This window comes from Condylura cristata, unplaced genomic scaffold (assembly GCF_000260355.1).
Source record: "Condylura cristata isolate star-nosed mole 26May11 unplaced genomic scaffold, ConCri1.0 scaffold00001, whole genome shotgun sequence".
Taxonomy (NCBI): Eukaryota; Metazoa; Chordata; class Mammalia; order Eulipotyphla; family Talpidae; genus Condylura; species Condylura cristata.
Genome location: NW_004567102.1, coordinates 18,776,925 through 18,797,851, shown reverse-complemented (window position 1 = coordinate 18,797,851; position 20,927 = coordinate 18,776,925). Strand labels below are relative to the sequence as shown.

The following is a 20,927-nucleotide window of genomic DNA, read 5'->3' as shown; positions in this document are numbered from 1 at the left end:
TGAAGGACACCAAGGGTCATTAATGAAACCTTAATACTGTCAAGCAAAAAAAAAAAAAAAAAACAAACAAACAAACAAACCACACACAGAGACATTCCAGACAGAATTAAACAGATACCCAATAGGATGTATTGATATAAACAGAAGTCCTCTGTTTTCACTGGTTCAGGGCTGTCACCTGCCATTCGCTTATGATTTGCTATTTGACTCCCAGAACAGTATTCTGGGATTTGCTATAGTACTGATTTCATGATCCTTTTCATGTTTTATAACCATAATAAGAATATTGAGTTTGATTATAATCTTAAACAGGTAAAGGGTCTTAGAATCAGCTAGCCTGCAATTCGGTTTAATTCTGAATAGTATTGCTTGTTTGGATATTACATCACAATTCACTACCACCACCATCATGAGGGTGCTCTAAACTGTTTCTAACATAAAAATAAGATCTTAAACTAAAATTTGTCTTTCTTAGTCTTCTACACCCATCTCTAGTTTGCATTTGGTACTCATGGAATAAATCTTCCATATGATGATTTGTCATGATTTCATCTGGAATAAGCAGACATCTGCCCCCCGCCACCCCCTCACCAGTTTCCTACATCATTTTCCCTATTTCTTTTTTTTTTCCATCTCTACAACCTATATTCTCTTGTTTTTTCTTAAGACAACTGTCAATATCTTATATAATATGCAACTAGAAGGAAATACAGTAATCTAGTCTGGGTCCTGCCAGCACAAAATGTACACTATACTTTGGATGCAGCCAATGCTTATATCTAATTATTTGTTCAGTAATCACAAGACATTTCTGGTTCATAATAAGTATTTACCCAACTGTCCATACCCTTACCTTCAATCATAATTTTTCACATTTGTCTTAGACTATACAGTTTAGAACATTCCTTCAAAGTTATATTTAACTATATTTGTTAATATATGAAGATGTACATATATATATATATATATATATATATTTTAATTGTTTTGCAACAATGTATATGATCAGGTATAGGATTAACCTTCTTCAGGGCAGGTTAAACAACACTCCACTATAGAGCACCCACAGTCCTCGAACATAGTCTATTTAGCACCCTCCACATTTTGCTTTTAACTTGTTCCCTCACCCTCTGCCAGCCTCAATTCTACATTCCAAATTGAGGAGCTGTTATTGATTTGATTCTGTTTGAGTCTTTGTTTCTCTATATTCCATATATAAGTGAAATCATCTGGTATTTGTCTTTTTTGCTTCTGAATTAGTTTGTTTAGCATTATACCTACCAATTCTTTCCACCTTGTTACTGATGACAAGAGGGTTTTTTTTTTTTTTTTTAAGCCGAGTAGTAGTATCCATTATGCATTTATACCACATCTTTTTAATCTACTGATCTGTCGTTGGGCACTTAGGTTGTTTCCATAAATTAGCTATTTTAAACAGTGTTGCAATGAAGATAGGAGTGCACATATCCCTTCAAATTAGTTCTTTTGAATTCTCCATGTAGATACCTCGAAGTAGAATTACTGGACCATGTGGAAGATCTATTTTTAACATTTTGAGAAACCTCCATAGTGTTTTCCATAAAGGCTGGACCAGACTATATTTCTACCAATAGTCATATAGAGTAGTCTAAAACCCTGAGGGGTTTTCTATTTATTGGCCTGTTTTATAGGGGGAAAACTTGTTCCTGAAGAAAAATGATTTACCAAAGGTCAAATGATAAATCAGCAACAAAGACATCCATAAATATCAATAATATATAGTCTAACTTCAATGACCACTAGTGATTTAGAAGTGTTATGATAATAGAATAATCATGTAAAGTTTCTAAGATAGAGAACTGCATATACTATGATAAGAGCAGGAAAGAATACCCAACTAAGCCTGGGGAAAACCATAATGGATGGATTCCACACAGAGAAAGTCACTGGAGCTGACTCATTAAAGAAAAGGAGAACCAAGGGGTTAAGGAGTGGTGGTGTGCAGGATTTTGTGAAATCTTGAAAAGAGGGAATAAAAGAAAGGTAAAGTGAGCAAGGTCATACTTTTATAACAATGTCTGGCAGTGATGTCAAGAATGGATTATATAAGAGGACTAGAAAAAGAGACAAGCTGAATGATTCTTCAGGAGAAGCAAGGTAGTGGTTGTGGGGCTCAAAATATAAGGGTTTGAAAGACCATCACCCAGAACACAAACATGATGTTTCATTAATTCCTTGAGAGAGGCTGAATGCATGGTAAGAGTATGTCTGACATTTATTTTCTGTTTCTCTGTGCATTTTGAGGAATGAATTCAAGAAAGGAATAGGGAGGAGACCCACTCTGGACTTCTCAGTACTTGAAAAGAAATTGTTTTCCTTTTTTCAGGTCAGACTGAAAATAAAATCAAATTTGGCACTCCTCAAAATGACTGCACTGTGCTTATATATCCCCCAAATAACTTCATTAGTTTACAGGAATATATATGACATCTCTAAGATCTAAAAACCACTATTTCTTACCATAATGTGTTGGAGAAAATCATTCTGGAAAAGTCCCTGAATCACAGGGGTTCTGGGTATTGTTTTTCACATTAAAAAAGGAGAAAGGGTCTTTTGCTGACTTGTTATTAGGGATAACTCAAGTTGATTCCTGAGAATGTAACAAATTTGTACCCTATAATACTCAGACATTGACCATCAAAGTCACTTATAACAAATTACTACAAATTATTTCTGTCTTTACTTATTTTTCTGTTTTTCTGTTTTAAGTATGTTTCATTTCAGTCAAGTTCTTTGCATCCCTTCTTGCCTTTATCTTGCATTATCAGGTCCCCAAATTTCCCTTCATTTTTATCAGTAAGAAATGAGAATTCTTGTTGCTCCATATTCTCAAAAGCATAAGATTTTATCAGTATTTAAGAATTCAGTCACTTCTGCATTGAATGTTCAGTTGTTCCAATATCATTTGTTGAAGAGACAATTATTTCTCTTTGTATTACCTTTGCTTATTTGTCAAACTCATTTGATTATATTTATAGCAGTCTATTTCTAGACTATTCTGTTCAATGGATAAATGATAAATGATAAATTGCATTTTTAATTTCAAATTCCATTTGCTCCTTATCACTAAATATGAAAGTGAATAACTTAAATTTTTACCTTGTATTTTGTAACTGTCATAATTACTTATTATTTACAGGATTCTTTTTTTAACAAGAAATCATCTTTATCTTTTTTTTTTTTTTTAATATTTATTTGTTCACACAGAACTGGGGTACAGGCCAGAGGCTCAGGGGCGGCGAGAGGCTTCACCAGAGACAGAGTGGGGAGCAGAACAGGCAGATCGACAAAGTACACTGCTGAAGGGAGCAGTGGGCGGGTCAGGAGAGGTCTGCCACGCCATGTGGTCACCTGCGGGGCAGGCGGGAATCGAACTCATGCCGAAGTGCTTTAACCTGCTGCGCCACCAGGGAGGGCCTATTTACAGGAATTTTAAGGTTTTGTTGTTGCTGCCACTGTTAGTTCATTCTGATTTTCTACATAGACAATCAAGTCATCTGTGTACAATGGCAGATTTATTTCCTCCTTCCCAATTGTATATATTTTCCTTTCTTGTAAATTTTCATTTGCAAGAACTTTTTTGCAGCACAATGTTGAAAAGTAGTGGTAAGAGTGGGCAACCATAACTTGTACATATCATATAGGGAAGACTTTAAGTTTCTCCCCATTAAGTATAAGGTTAGCTCTACATTTTGGGAGATACACTTTATCTCATTGAGGTAGTTTTTGTTAAGTTTATTGATTTTTTTTAATAATAAATGGATGTTAGCTTTTGTAAAATACCTTTACTGAATTTATTGAGATAATCATAATTTTTTTAGTGTGTTGTTATGATGGACTATGCTAATCAATTTTTCATTATCAAACAAGCCTTCCATACAAGAGTAAATCCTAGTTGGCTGTTACACATTATTATTTTTATGGTTTTTGGATTTATTATGCTATTTTTTTTAGTCATTTTCCACCTACGCTAATGAGAAATATTAGTCTGCAATTTTCTCTCTTGTAATGTCTTTGTCTGGCTTTGGACTAGCTCTCATAATTGCTCTCACAAAATGTACTAGGAAGTGCTTCCTATGTTTTTACCCTTCACAGATAATGCAGGCTATTATATTTTAACAAATACATCAATACATGAAATGCACACTGTTAAGTAATGGTGAAAGAGATTCATGTGTTCAATTCCAATGGTCAAAGTAACATGACAATCTTTCATTGAGCTAAAAATGCAATCATTTAATGACTGGTCTCCTTTTGTTGTTTGTTTTGTCGTTTTGTTATTTTCTAATTGAAATAAATTTCACATCCCTTAACTATTTTAGCTATTGTAAATTGTAAAATTCAGTGATTTTAACATATGTATAATTTTTTGCAACTATCACTCCAAAGAGAAACAGTAGCTTCCTATTCCCCTTCCAACCAGTTGGCAACTGGATTTAACTATTGGAGATACTGCTTATAAATGTATCATACAATATGTGGAATTCTGTTTTTGAATTTTCATATAACTTTTTCAAGGTCTATTTATGAATATTCCACATTTGTTTACCTTTTTAGCAGTTGATGTTGTGTTTATTGCACCATGTGATGTAAATTAGAAATAGCTCTCAGGAACATTCATGTATGAATTTTTACTGAAAATTATGCATCCGGCCCTCTTCATTATATACCTACTGTTTTTACTGAATTACTGTTTTATATGGTAACTCTGATGACTGAGATTTTGAGTAATTGCCAACTATTTTACACAGTGGTATCTTCTATAGTTCCATAGAAATGTATAAATTTTCTACTTTTCCACATTTTAAAACTGTGACTACCCTTGTGGTAGGTAATATCCCAATTTAATAAAACTTCATTTTGGGGACAAATCCTACTTACCTATTACAATAATTCTTTAACATATTGCTGGATTTAGTTGAATAGCATTCTGTCAAGAATTTATATATCTACATTACAAAATATATTAGTCAATGGTTTTCATCTTTGTGCGATGTTTGTCTGGGTTTAGAACCAGAATAATACTAAACACAAAGAGAGACTCTGGTTTTGATTCCAGTTTTACTATTCACCGTAGTCACTTGGTAACAAAGGTTTTTACTCTTCATCAGTAGGTTAGTAATTTCACATAAAGTTATTGTGAGGATTAACTGAGATTGTTATATGTGCTTTGGAATGATCATATGTATATGAACTTATGAAGTGAATCAATGGTGGTGTTAGAAATAATAGCAGCAAGGAAAGGGTTAAAATTAGAAATGAATGCACCTAAACAAGGGACAATATATTTTATTTCTTTTGGTATTCACTAAAGTATCCTTAAAATTAATTATACAACTATTCCAGATGTGCTACAATGACACAGTAATAATATTACAATTGTAATAAAAACAGTAGGAATGTATTACTAATACTATATATATATATGAGTTTGTACTGCCCCAAGAACTTGACAATAGAAAATGCCAACTTACATCATCCTCAACACCATGCTGAAGATGTCAGAATCTTCCTTCTATTTTCTGAATGAAGTGGACAACTTAAGTTTGGATAATATGCCCAAGGTTGACATTTTAGAAGGCAAAGAACAATTTAAGTCTGTCGCATAGTGTTACTCCTAAAGTAAGTCAATTTTAAATCTCTGTAGAAGTTGCTTTCATGTTTATTTTGATAAAAATGATTCAATTTATATTCAAACTAGTCCTCAAAAACTATACATTTATTGAAATAACCAATACGCTTAAATGAAAATAAAATTAGGATGAATAATCTAATTACTTGTGACCTCAAAAACACTTAAGAATTTTTCTATACTGCTGAATGAGTTAACATTTTGAATGTTAAGCATGTCTAACTACCTCTTTGTATAACTCTACTTTGAATAGCTATTAGACCTTGGCAATACAAACAAATGTTCTACAATGAAACACTGTACATGTATAGAAAATGTTTAATACCAATGGGTGAATTTCTTCCCCTGAAGATAATAATAAAACTACTATCTATTATTTCTTAGATCTCTAGGAATTATGTGAATTGAGGTTGATTTCTACATCTTTGGCTGCTTTTTGTGCTAACATGAAAGATTACTTAAATACAAAGTTCATTATTCAAGAGTTTCAAATTCTAAAGACATTTCTGCTTATTTCCTAGTAACTTGGCATATAATATACAAAATTAGAGATAAAGTTTGGAAATTTAGTAGACACAGTCAAATGAAAAACAACAACAACAACAACAACAACAACACATAACTTAGCAGCAAAACCAGTGTTTGGATCAATAAATTTGAACATATTGTGTTAAATTTATGTGACAAGTGGGTGCTAACCCATTGATGTGAATAAGGTAGTAAGCGTGTTCTGAGGTTACACCCTGGACAATGAAGTCAACTTGAGAGAATCATCATGACTAGTAATGATGCCACAAAAAATAGGGTGTTTATTTGATTGGGATCACTATACATTTTTTTCATTTATGTGAATGATAATGTTCAGAATCAAGAAATTTTTAATTTAATTTTCTGTAAACTATAATTATAGTTTACAGAAATACAGCATTAAAATGTTTTAACTTTACCAAATAGTCTAAGTGAATTCCAATAACAAGTTCTGAAAGCACATATTTAAACCATATATTTCAACCATTTTTTGAAAATAATTATCTAAATTTCACATATGTGTAAAGACAAACAGATTTAAAGCAGGTAAATTATTTTCTTTTTATAAATGCCTTATGTCATTTAAATGCACTTTCATATTTAAGAATATTTTAAATTTAGTTTAGACAGTGTTATCATGGTATCAAAATATGATTAATGGTTAGCGTATTTTATTTAAAACTTGGATTTAAAGAGTTTATATTTAATTTTTATTTGTTTTTTTATTGATGGCATATTTTAGCTTTGCCAAGATGTTCTGATATGTCCTCATTTGACCTTTCTTTTACTCATATTTGATAAAAAGCAAAAAAAGAAAGCAAAACTAAAATAAATCATATTAGCAATTTCCCAATCTCACTTTCTAACCTCAGTTGCATCCACTTGCACTTATTGGTAAGATTCTAGAAAAGATTGGCCACATTTAAATTATCTCAAAGAAAAGTCCTAATATATAATATTAAAGACCCTTGGGCACCTATAGCATTGATGACCTCTTTTGAAATAAAATAATATTTTAAACAAATAGGTCTGGGACATTTAGCATTAAAGTGATTTTTTCTACAACACATAAAAAACAAGAAATGACAGGGAAAAGAAGGTCTCTTAGAAAAGGAAATTTTCTTTTTTATAAGGTATACTATGTTCACACTTATGTAAAAAACTAGGTAATTGTACTTAGGCTATAAACATTCATAACTACAAGATAAAGGGAGGAAAATGACCATCTTATATCTCAAGTTCTCTGTCTGTAAAATAATATTTTAATGCAGCTATTTTTATATAGTGACTGCTGTCAAAAGTGATCTGCTACACATTTACGTATTTAGTGAAATGCAATAGATGAGATGCTTACAAGTGCGCGCGCGCACATGCACATGTGCACACACACACACACACACACACACTATCTGCAACCCACACATGAACTTTCAAGTTCAGGACCCCAGCTTTATAGTATCTTAGCAACTGGAAGCATTTCAGAGACATACCATCTTTCTGATCTAAATTAAGATGTAGCCATAAATTTAAACCACCTAGAAGGGAATGGCTTCCCATTACATACCACAGCTAGGTTTCCCTAACAACCATGCTGCAGACTATCAACTGCGTCTGGAACACCTGTTTCACTAAAGTCTGATATAAATACCTGGAAGAGGATGGCAGGTGGGGTTAAGTCCATCAATGCTTGACAGTCATTTGATAAGAAAATACTTTCTCCATAATTTCCAATCAGCAACTAATATTCCAGTTAATAACTATTGGTGTATGTATATGTATGTGTACACTTCTCATACTACAATTAAATAACTCTTATAAGTTTCAGGTGCACATCATAATAAATTGGTATCTGTTTATATTACCTTAACTTCACTGCTCAAAGTTCAAATTTTGTTTCAACATGCAATTGACCTCTTTAAGCTGTCCCTTCAGGTAACCACTAACCATCTCATAATCAAAAATTTTATTTTTATTTACTTTATCTTTATTTATTAATTTTATGCCACATCCATGAAATATAATGTCTTTCTGATTTTACAGGGCCTCCCTCATGGTTGTTCTCAAGCTACAGCTTGAGTTTGATCCCTAGCTAGAGACCCACTTATAGCAGAGCAGACCTCCCTCATCTTACACACTGCTCCCCTCAGCAGTGTATTTCAGTAAATTTGCAACTCTTCTGCCCACTCTGTCTCTAGTGAATACTCACCACTTGCACCTCTGGCCTACACACCAGGTCTTCTACACACACGCACACACACAAAAGCACAATACCACCCAGGTCCATTTATTTTACTACAAATATCAAGATTTTATCACTTTTATAAGAATTAGCATTCCAGTGTGTATATGTTCATATATTTATATAATTATATACTGCTATAAAGATATATAGATACACATTTATAAATATTTTCTTTATTAATTTGGCTATCAATAGGTACTTAAGTTGTTTCCAGTTCTTGGCTATGGTACAATACCGAAAAAAAGTGTAGGTATTTATATCTCTTTGAATTAGTGTTTTTGTATTTTCAGGTAAATACCTAGAAGTGGGATAACTGGATCATATGGAATTTGTATTATATGTTTTCATTAATGTCATCATATATTTGATATTTTCATTAATTATGAAGCATTCTGGTGAAATATCATAGATTAAATGTTATATTTATAAATATTGACACAAATACACAAGTAAATACAATTAACGAATAAAAGTTAACAAAATAAAAACTTAACTTCTATTTTGTACAAAAATAGGTATATAGTAATTTATAAAATCTCTACAACTGATAGTTTCCCAAATGTACTACCCCTACAAAAATCTGGGAATTTTAAAAATTCACAGCACTAAAGCAATCTCCCATGCTAATTTAACTGGAATGTCTTGCAATGAGAGTGAGCACAGCAATTTTTTTTTAAAGATTTATTTATTTATTCATACAGAACTGGGGTACAGGCCAGAGATGTGGAGGGTGAGAGAATTCACCAGAGACAGAGTAGGGAGCAGAACAGGCAGGTCAACGAAGTACACTGCTGAGGGGAGCAGCGGACAGGCCAGGAGAGGTCTGCCATGCCATGTGGTCACCTCCGGAGCAGGCAGGGATCGAACTCATGCAGAAGTGGCTTAAGCTTCTTAGTGCAGTGCTTTAACCCGCTGCGCCACCAGGGTGGGCCCGAGCACAGCAATTTTTAAAAATCATCTGGTTACAACTATGCACTATAACCCGGCATTATGGTCCCACTTTCCTTTATTCAAAGTGTGGCCATCAGACTGGCAGAAATGAAATTATCTGGGAACTTTCTTGAGATTCAGAAAGATGGAACCTAATCTAGACATATTAGAATTTATACTACTAGCATGATCTTCAGGACAGTCTATGCATGTCAAAGTTTGAAAAACAGTGATTGATATTTGAAAGACAAACAAAATTCCTAAGCAGGAGATAGTCTTGGCTGTAACACTAATCTCAAGGAGATAAGAAATAACTTCATTTATTCTGACTATCCTTTGCTGTATCCTAATATTCTAATTTTATTAATCAAATGTCAGATGAGTTATCTGCAAGATTAATTATTTCATCATATTCCCAAAAAAGGTGCCTTGCAGTTGCCCATGACTCAATTCGCATTTTTGACCTTGAAATTTAAGTTCTGTTATAGTTCTGTTTGTGACAATTAATGTGATTGCTCAAGTCTTTTTCACTGTATTAATAAGAATTCTATAACAATGTGGCATTTGTTATTATTATGTATTTAAATGATTAATTTTGCACTAATTCAAGTATCTTTTTATAGCTTTTATTCCATCTAGACTAAATATGTCATAATGCATATTGTTGCTTTCTGAGACAAATATTCAATATATGTCAGTTCCATACAAATCTTGTAAATATTTTGTACTATTCAGTCATTTATTAGCTTGGTGATATCTGTTTCTTATTATTATGTATGAAATGTTTTCCTATGTTTAATACCATGAAATGTTCATCTTGAAGCCTAGTTATATATAACCAAATATTAACAGATTTAAAGGGAGAAATAAAAGCAATATAATAATAGTAGTAAAGCTACATACCACACTTTTATCAATGGAAAATCATAGAGCAAGAAAATCAGCACAGAAACATTAGACTGAAATGGCATGTTAGACCAGGTAAACCTAACAGACATTTGCAGAATTTTCAATCCAAGGAAGCAAAGTACACAATCTTCTCATGCACATATGGAACAATCTCCATTTTGGATCTTATCTAAAGTCACTAAAAAATTCTTAACAAATTTTACAAAATTGGCATTTTCTTGAACTCCCAAGAAAATAAAAAACAATAAATTATGAAGAATAAACAACAGGTTATTATACAATAAATTGATCAAATAAATGAAAATAGAAATTAAAAAAAAATCAGACAGATGAATACAGAAATAAAACATGACAAAATTTATGTAGCAACAAAGATATTTCTAAGAGGTAAGTTCATGGCAATAAATATCTATGTTAAGATTGCAAATATCTAAATACGCTAACTATATATACACAAGGAACAAGGAAAGATGGAATCTTAAGATCAGAGTGATTCTAGGGGAAAATAGACTGAAAAGATAAAAGATCACTGAAACAAAGAGTCAGTTTTTAAAAAAGAAAACAAAATTTGATAAACATTGGGCCAGATTTAAGAAAACTCATAGAATCAAAAAGTAAAGATATTACAACTGATATAAAAAAAGTCATGAGACAACCCCAGAAGAAATGGATAAATACCAAGGAACATGCAACCCTAGAGGATGGGGCCATGAATAGAATATTTAAACAAACAAGTTTCTAGTCAGGAGATTAAAATATTTCTCAAGAGACACTGGTCCAGGACCAAGGGCTTTATTGGTGAATTTTATCAAACATCTGAAGAATTAAAAGGGGAATTTGAAGGATTATGTGCAAACTCACTTTAGGAGGTCAGCATTAACCTGATACCAAAATCAGACAAGTCAAGAGAAAAAATCGATGTCAACGTTACTACAAATAATAACCATGATGAATATAGAAATAAAAATAAATTTAGGTTGGAAAAGCCAACAAATATAAGTAATATTTGTTATTCTACTTATAACTAAATGATAATAAGAGGGCTAAGAACTTGAGTACCAGTTTTATGTCTAGTTTTAGTTTTGAAATGGGAAAAAAAGGATGTCATGTTCAGAGAAAAAGAGGACGCTTTATGCAGTTATAATATAGTTGAGAGGAGATGGAGTTGAGGTAGAGGTGGTGAATATTTGAGGCAAGATGGCTGAGAATTTACATGTTAATCAAAGAGACAGATCATTTTCTATGAGGGTCTAGAACTGTTAACATTTACAACATGGAATAATATCAGGGAAAGTGGTTTTTATTTTTATTATTTTAAAAGATACTTGGTTTTAAAGTGAAAAATTGAACAGTTTTAGGCAATAAGTCAATGAAGACCAAGCATGGGCTTATTGCAATTATCCACATATCAGAATATAAGGACATAAATTATACCACTAATAAAAGGGATAGGAAAGATAAAGAACTTTTAAATGACATTTAAGGAGCAAAATATACAGGACTCACTTTTTGGGAAAATATAAAAAGGAAAGATACTGAGATATAATGTATGTTTTTATTTGGAGCAATCTGATAATAATTAGGCTAATAACTGAAATGGAGAAAAATAGAAAAGGCAGTTTGATTAGGGAAGATTTGATTAGATTAACTTTGATATTTTATCTATGTGGAAGATTCCAGAATAATTTTTAAAGAGCCAATAATATATCTATACAGAGCTCACAGAAAAGCATCTTCTAGCCAAAAGGATTCAGAAACCATTAATGAACACAGATAGCCACTGATACTGAACAACTTATATTATTCAGAAACAGGAGAGGAGACCTGAGCCTAAGACGGAAACCATCAATATTTGAAGAAAATAGGGAAGGAAATAATTCTCAGACAACGAGAGAAAAGAGCTGTAATAAAGTGAGAGATATAGGAAAGAGCATAGCATATACAGATCTTTAGCAGAGAACTCAAAGGAAATATGTGCCAGTCATGCTTGTTGCTGGTTAGTTCTTCAAAACATGATGCCTGACTACCGTGTGAGTTCTATTCTTTTTTGGAGGGGGCTTAAAACCAAAATAAGTTACTGGGGATGGTATAAGTGATGAATGACTAACTCAATGCTGCTTAATATTTTGGTTTACAACACAGAACACAGTGAGGGTTTTTGGCTGAAGACCTGCAACAGCTGACTAGGGTCATAGCTTGATCCAACCCACTTCACATAAGTGATCCTGAGAAGTTCCTTTGCTCCCCATTGTCTCATTATCCATGTATTAGGTGAAAATCAGGGTTATTCACCTCCATACAGTCATTTTGTGTGGATTAAATGAAATGTCAGGAATTTAGAAGGATCTGGCTGGCACAAAGTACATGCACTATATATAAGGGTTAGCTATTAATATAAACAAATGCTTCTTTAGCTTGGCTAAGATCTGCCACAGTTCTATCAGTCACAATGACATATAATTCCAACCCAGACAAAAACAAAAAAAAGAAATCAAAAGCATTTTTCTGTGTATCAGTAAATTTTGGCAAAACTTCCCTTTGAATGACTTTTTTAAACATTACATTAGGAAAAGCAGAACATTTGAGATGATGAAAGCCCACTCAGTTGTGAGTCTGTGGGCTCCATTGTACAGAAATAGTATAGAAAGTGGGAGAAAGAATTTTATTCTGCCTTTTAAGGAAAATTATAAAAGAAGGCATGGTAGATACGGATGGCAGAATTCCTAGACTAAAAACAATGTCTAAAACAGAGTATTAGAAGTTCTTCATGTATCAATACTATTGATATAATAATATTAATAACATTTTTTAAAAGTACTAGGAATGGATTTAAGCTCCTTAGTATATTATTTAATTAAATAATTGATAACTACTGTTAAGTGCTGTTCAATTAGCCTAAAATTATATTTAAGATGACATATTTTGCTTAATAGTTTAAAAATGCTTTGATTATCTTGAAATAATAGTTTTTATACATGTTTTACATAAAATTCAAAGTGTTCTTTATTCATCTATCTACCTATTTACTTACTTACCTACTTAAGTACCTATCTTTTGCTTCTATTTAAATTGTTCCTAAGTTCTGAAATATTTTGTGAATAGAACTATGTGCTTCAAAATGTTCTCTCTTTACCTCAAACATTCTGTTGATCACTTTCAAAGGACTCATATCATAGATGTTTCTTTGAATAGGAATAATGTGAATGACTCAGAATTATGAGGCTAGCAACACAGAGAGCTGGAAAAAACCACAATATTATTAATTCTTGATGTGTCCAGTTTAGCTCAGTGATACTTCCTTAAATTAAAAATATGTAAAATCAATCATTTGTAGGCCTATGCAGCAAAACCGAGAAAAATAAAGTAGTGCAATTTCTCTCTACTGATTAATTATTTATTAAGGTTTTTAAAAATCCATGAACACAGATCTGTGTCCAAATATATGTCATTAATGTCACTTAAAAAAATTAAATGATCACTTTAAATGTATTTCAATACCAAGTTTTTTTAAATGTTACACAACCCATTTTCTTAATTAATTGAATTGTTTGATTAATTAATTTGGGATAGTTGAAGTTTCCTGTTTAACTTACCTTCTGCATTGTTGTCAGTGATACAGTTTTACAATACAGTTCCATTTTACTTGTTTCCTCTGTCCTATAATATATGAAGAAAAAACTTGGTGTTGATAAACTTTTGCTCTTATTTTTGGCAACAATTTATTTGTATATTGTCATTTTTGCAAATTTCTAAATGAAAATATTTGTGTTAATAGCCACCAATATGTTCTCTATTAAAGTATTTCTTAATTACCTGCCTTATTTCTCCAACTTCAATCTACTAGTGATTGTTTGGGAACAGGTCTCTTTAGGAAAATAAATAGTTTCTTTAGGAATAAAGTAGATTTTTAAGTTTCTGATTGCTAGATCCAAATATTCTACAAACTATTTCATTGAAGATATACTTAATTTAAATAGATCAGTTCTTTAGAAATATTTTTTTTTGCAAAGTTAATATACTTTAAACAATAAAATTAGTATTATCAGCAACAAGGGTATAAATGAAATAAGGATGGAGAATCAAATTGGAATTCAGGAGTATTTCCTTCTCTTTCTTACTTCACTTTGTAAACATAGGCCATTTGCTGCTCTTACCTGGCTTTCTAATCAAGAAAGTGACAGCTGATGTGTATGGCAAAATAGCTACACAATGAGGATGCCAGGCTTACCTCCTCCATATTCTCACAATGAACTGCAGCAGAATGAAGTACATAACCTCTGACTAAACACCTGAAAGTTAAAAAGATCACTGCGGGATATAATGTCTAGAGTAAAGTTAATTGAACTACATCTGCAGCAACACCGAGACAGTACAAGTCATGAAAAGGAGGGTAGCTGTCGTTTGGCGTCCCCTATAGTTGTTAATTCAAGGGCACAAAACTACAAAGGATTCTGGAGTTCTAACACTATGCTGGGAAACAGGTGCACAGAGCTGGCAGCAAGGACAGAGGGTACTATTGGAGAACTGTAGGAGAAGGGTGCAGAGTGACAACAACTGGCTAGACTCAGACTCACAATACAGAACAGCTGGCACCTGAGTCTGAAATAATGACCAGATCGTAGTAGACGTGTCTTTTATCAGAAAAAGGGAGTACTTGCAGCGTAAGGAGATGATATTCTATATGCCTGTGATTCCATCATACAAGACCAAAACTGATACAATTGAAAGTTTTCACTAACCAGAGTTTAAGCCCCTGGATATTAACAATGAGAGCAAACACACCAGGGCAAGTCTCTGGAAAAACAAAGAAAATACCCATCTTAGCCTTGTTTTACTATAATCCATGACAGGACTACCTCTGTTGCTCAAATGACCTAGAGGTTGAGAGGGAGAGAAGACTATATAGATATCTAGGCTGAATAACTGGCCTAAAAGAGATCATTGTGGATCTTCAACATAAAACCCTGGTTCCAACAACATAGTAGGAAGTGAATTTCTGATGTTCTCTGGAAATGATAGTTCTGTACCCTACTATCCCAATTCCTTTTTACCTATTACCTCCTGCCTGTACCAGATATCAGTCATCTGAGAAGGTGCAAACCTAACAGTCTAAAAGTTTATCCATAATCCAGCCAGCAAAACCAAAATAAAGAGATCATATGTAGAACATAAATCCAACAAAATATAAAACCTTTAAGGGAGCCTTAGGTTGTCTGTGGACTTTTCTTGCCTTTAGAAATCTTACAGGCAATATTTTAAGTACTGAAAGAAAAAAATTTCCAGCCTAGAATCTTTTATCCTGCAAGATTAACATTGAAAATATAGCAGGATAAAGAGCTTCAATGAAAATCTGTAACTAATTCATCAATCCCAAGAAAAAAGTGCCTAAAGGGGTTATTATAAAGCAACAGAACAACAAACATGAGGCATAGTCATTTAAATTATATAATGTTGAGGAAGAGGAAAGTAGTAATATGTCCTATCAGAATGAGTTTGGGAACAGACAGTCCAATGGGCTGCACAAATAGCCCATTATGTACTTACCTCACCAGAAGATACAAACAAAAATCAACAGAAGAAACAAGTAAGATATTTAAAACTGATTCTAAGAAAACACAAAATGAAGATCTCACAAATTTAGAAGACTTAGGGGAAAAAAAGGTTCTCATGAATACTTATGTCTCATAAACACCATAAGCAAATAGCTTGAATTCATTAGTTAAAAGATATATAGAGTGCTTGACTGGGTAGATTTCAGAACAAAGTCCAACCTTCTACTATTTACAGGAAGCCTACCTTACCAATAAAGACAAGAAAATAAAGGCTAACAGATAATTCTATAAGCAAACACTAATCAAACACTGTTACAACTGACAAAATATACTTCCTATTTACAAAAGTAATAATGGATACAAACATATTGTATTAATGACCTAACGTAGCAAGAAATATTTGTGTGTCAAATGATGGAGCACCCAGATATACAAGCCAGTTACTAACAGAACTCCAAAGAACTATTGACCACAATAACATTAGGGGATTCTAGTACTCCATATACAATTAGAGTCAGACAAGCAGAACAGGAAATAAATAAACAATAGGCTTAAATGCAAAGATGGACCAAACAGACTTACAGAACCCTCCACCCTAAAACAACTGCATACATATTTTTCAAGTACATATATATTATTTTCTCAAAAATACCATATGTTGGGAAAAGTCAATTATCTATGAAACTGCAACTTTTGATATCATACCAAGTATACTTTTTCTGTACAGCACAAAATCAATTTTAAAAAGCCAGGAAAAGGCTTTAATCATGTTTTATAGTTCTTTTTTATATGGCTCTTTTACCTCCTTGGTTAGTTCTTATATATTTATTTTTGAAGTTATTATAAATGGAATTGTTTTCTTCTTTTTCTTGTTCACTGTATATAAAAATGTTATAAATTACTGTATGTTGATTTTGTAATCCACCATTTTGAGATATGTATCTATTATTACTTAATGTAGTTTGTGAAGTGTTTAGGGGTATATATGTATAAATACTATCTTGCACCCAGAAGAATGACTCATTAAAAAAATCCCCCAAAAGTGTTGAGAATGAATGTGAAAAAAGAGAAACCCTATTGTTAGTGAAAACATAAAGTTGACCATTATGGGAAATTATCTGGATTTACCTAAAAAAATCAGAAATGAAAATATTGCAATGTCACACTTGAGCATTTATCCGAAGAACATAAAACCATCAATCCAAGCACACAGACACACAGACACACACACAAACCTACAAATTTTATTGCAGCGTCGTTTACAAGAATAAGGTAAGGGAAAAACTATCTGCCCAGTGATAGAGGATTCGATCAAGAAGATGAGCTATATCCACACTACGGAATGCTATTCAGTCGTAATAAAAGCTGAAATGCTGCCTTTTACAACAAAATAGAAGTTTGAGGTATTTATCTGTAGTAAATCTAGCTAAAGACAAGCACTGAACATGTACATAGTTGATGGTTCAGCAAAGTACTCATAAAAATTATTATACATTAATGAAAAAAAGTGAGATTTCTGAGGTTAAAATGGGGAGGTGAAGAAAGGGAGAAAACAATATCATAGATGGTGGTGGTGGAAAATATATTAAAAAAAATAACAGTGATAACTATGTTGGATTACAAAAACAAAAAAGAAATAGCCTTGAATTTCTCAGAAAAAAATGCTTGGTAAAACAGAAGGAAAAAGAAGAAAATGAAAGACCAGCTGTTTATAGCACATTCTTTTGTCACAGTATTTATCAATTAATATGTGAATAATAAATATATGCTGAATAGATAAGTACTTGTTAGAAAGCCAGTGAGTAGAAGGAACAGAGATTTTTTTTTTTAAATAGAGCCATCTTTTAAAACTTTCCCTTACTCTAAGCCCCTAAACTCTGTCAGGACAAATTGTTTGTAAAATATTAAATTTCTTGGGAGTGTACATTTGCAAGATGATACAAATTTAATTTTTCTAGATAATTTTAAGTCGGTAGTAGATGACACTGGAATTGAAATTAAAAGACACTGTTTAATTTCCTGGTTGTACAACTTATGTTTGTATATGTCTTTTAGTTTCTACATCATAAAATTATGTTAGGTCTTTAACTGTGTGTATTTGTAATCATACATACATATATACATACACAAACACATGCACATATATGCACATGTATATACTCACATATAATAACAATACACACAATATATATGAATGTGTGTTACACACATACATATATGTGTCAATATATATATATATAAGCACACACATATACATTATATATGTGTATATATGACGTGAAGAACATCTTGTGAATATCTAAATCTATAAATACTAGTCTAGTTGTGATTGCAAATAATGTGTTGTGATGCTATTTTTAAAAAGCCTTGAAGGAAGGGAAGGACAAAATTTTTAAAAAGTTTTCCTTTCCCTCCCTTTCACCTTGATCTGTTCCAGAAAACAAAGGCTTCTGATTGTGAAGTCATCTCCCAGGAAACCATGACAAGAAGATTTGAGTAGAGTTTAGAGAAAGCACTGAATCTAATTAGGAAGAAACAATTAGTCAAATAAAAAGCAAGGGACAACTAATAGACTAGAACTCTTCAGAAATAGGCTGGAACATCTTAGCCAATCAATTCAACTTTTAGACTTTAATATTTTCAATATATTGAGGAAAGACAGGAACATGGAAAAGGTGGAAGGAAGAATGGGGCGATTGTGGAAGAAATGATGCTAGCAGTTCTCCAGTCTCTCTCAAAAAAAAAACAACAAAATTTACATTAGATTAAGTTCTACGAATACCAGGAGGACCATTTCATTTTGCTTTGTAGCTTGTGGATATCTAGATTTCTCAGTATACTGAGAAACAGTTACAATCTTCAATGTGTTCAACTAAACCACTATGGTTTAGGTTCATAATGAAACAGTGACATTTCATAGACATTTTAAATTTTCCCAATGCCTTTATATTTAAAATTGTTCAATTTTATGCCACCAGGATTTGAAAGAAAGGCTAATTTCAAAAAAAAAAAAGCCTAAATTATCATCTTCGGATTTTATTTAATTTGCTCAGGGTACTAGGCAGCACCATGTAGTTGCAGTTTAAATTGTCTGGTTTCCCTTCAACTAATCTAGAGAAAACAAATGGGTTCTTGCTGAAAATCAAATCAGGGCTCACAATTACCATAACACCTGACATTTGTAGGGCACCATGCTTTGAAGTTTGTGGTGTCCCTTGTGCTTTTATAACACATTATCTCCTTTGATCCTGCCACCACTATAGGTGGAGGGAGAGATAGATAACTCTCTATTTTATTTATAAATGGAAATGAAACTTTAAAGATTTCTTTCATAAATTGTCAAAGTCCTTAAGAAGTATTAATTAATCAGAGTCATAAAGTTCAGCTCTATCAAAATTGGGTTTCTTGTCCTTTCAGTCTTTATATGTGTGTGTGAATCTGTCTCTATATCACAATCTTTAAAAACCTGTGATACATCAAAGGGGCTGGCTTGATACAGTTATCTCCTAATGGCTTTCCCTAGTTGATCGTAGACTAATCCTCTAGTCTAGTTGTCAGACTGTGGTCAGGAAAGTCCTTAAAACAAATGTAGTCACGTTGGTCTCTCTTGTGCTCAAACCTCCAGTAGCACACATCATTTCTAAAAGTGAATCCACACCTCTCATTCTCACCTGAGATGCTCCAAGATCTACCTTAAGGTCCTTTCTTTCACTTCTCACTCCAAGGGAGACAAGACAGACACATCTGCTTCTTTCTCAAATACACCACTAGCACCCTGACAATAAACTTTTGTGTAAAATGTCAACCTTCTGGACAAAACTGTGGTTTGTCCATCGAAATTCTCACTTCCAATTTTGAATGAATGGCTGGTTGATTTAGGTCTCAACTCTCAACTACAGCGTTCTGCAGAGGTCTTCCAAATCTAACGCGTTCCCACATTCTCCTTCTATTTTCTTACCTGCTGTATTCCAAGAACATGAAAAAGTGCCTAGGGAAAAAGATGTCTCAACAAATACATGTTGAATGAAAAAAGTGAATGAATATAACTGAGAGAGAAGAGGTTAGATTCTTGTGAATTGAGGCTGTTCATATGGAATTCCTCAGTAAGTCCTTTTAGAAATTTGCTCTTGGATCTACTCTCTGTCAGGAAATATTTATCCCCTGATTGGTTGAGTATTTTTATGTTTCTTCCAGTTTCTGTCTTTTCATTTTGTCTTCATTTTTTTTAAAATTTAAGTAACATTGGTTTAAAACATTCTATATGACTCAGATACTTCAGATGTTACCTCCTAAAATGTATGTCACCATACCATAGCCAACACCACCAAGGCCCCACAGTCCTCTATCATCATCCATTGTGGGTTTATGGATTTTAAAACAGCACATGCTAAAATTATGACTCTAGAAAAAATTTAAAGAAGAGGGTTATACTTCAAGAGACAGTATCAGTTCACCCAAAATAGTGTTTATAATAATAAAAAACAACAACAGTTTTTGAACATCAGTTCCTTCATCTACTAACCTGTGCTAATACTAACATGATAGCAACATCAGCACATTGTTTTGCAATGTTGGCCACATATTTACACATATTGTGGGATTTAATTTCAATGAATTGTTAGGTTCTTCATTTGAAAGAGCAAGGCATTCATTTATTGTAATTCACCTCAGACATATAAACTGCAGAGTCTCACAGAAACACATACTGTTTAGAAGAACTTAAATTCTTTGCTGGAGAACTATATACAAACTACCATGTTCTTAAAATAGCTTAAGTCATACTGATTTTATGGAATATCTTCTAGGCAAAAATTTCACAATTCCAAACCAAAAAACTTCAACTATTTCATCTTTTTAGCATTCTCAGAAACTTAGTCTCTTTATTTTTTTGAATAATATAATAGTTTATTTTTACATCATTTTGTGCACTTTTCTATCTCATTTGTAATCCCCGTGGGCTTTCCATCACCAAACCACCCGCGTGCCATCACCACAGTCCAGTGCATTTCCCTCTTCCACTGTTTTTGATATTCCCCACTCCACTCCCATAAAATGTCCCTGGTATATATCTGTTCATTATTATTATTATTTTCTC

The 20,927-nt window shown here is 32.6% G+C and overlaps 1 protein-coding gene across 1 annotated transcript in view; it reads right to left on the bottom strand.

Annotated features, from left to right (window-relative positions):
* HCRTR2 (hypocretin (orexin) receptor 2) overlaps nt 1-20,927 on the bottom strand; it is a 112,984-nt gene that overhangs the window by 89,933 nt on the left and 2,124 nt on the right. The window contains exons 2-3 of the mRNA XM_004673583.1: nt 12,696-12,699; nt 12,004-12,060 (exon numbers count right to left, since the gene is read on the bottom strand). The gene's annotated coding sequence lies outside the window, so the exon portion shown is untranslated. The remainder of the gene's footprint in view (nt 1-12,003; nt 12,061-12,695; nt 12,700-20,927) is intronic.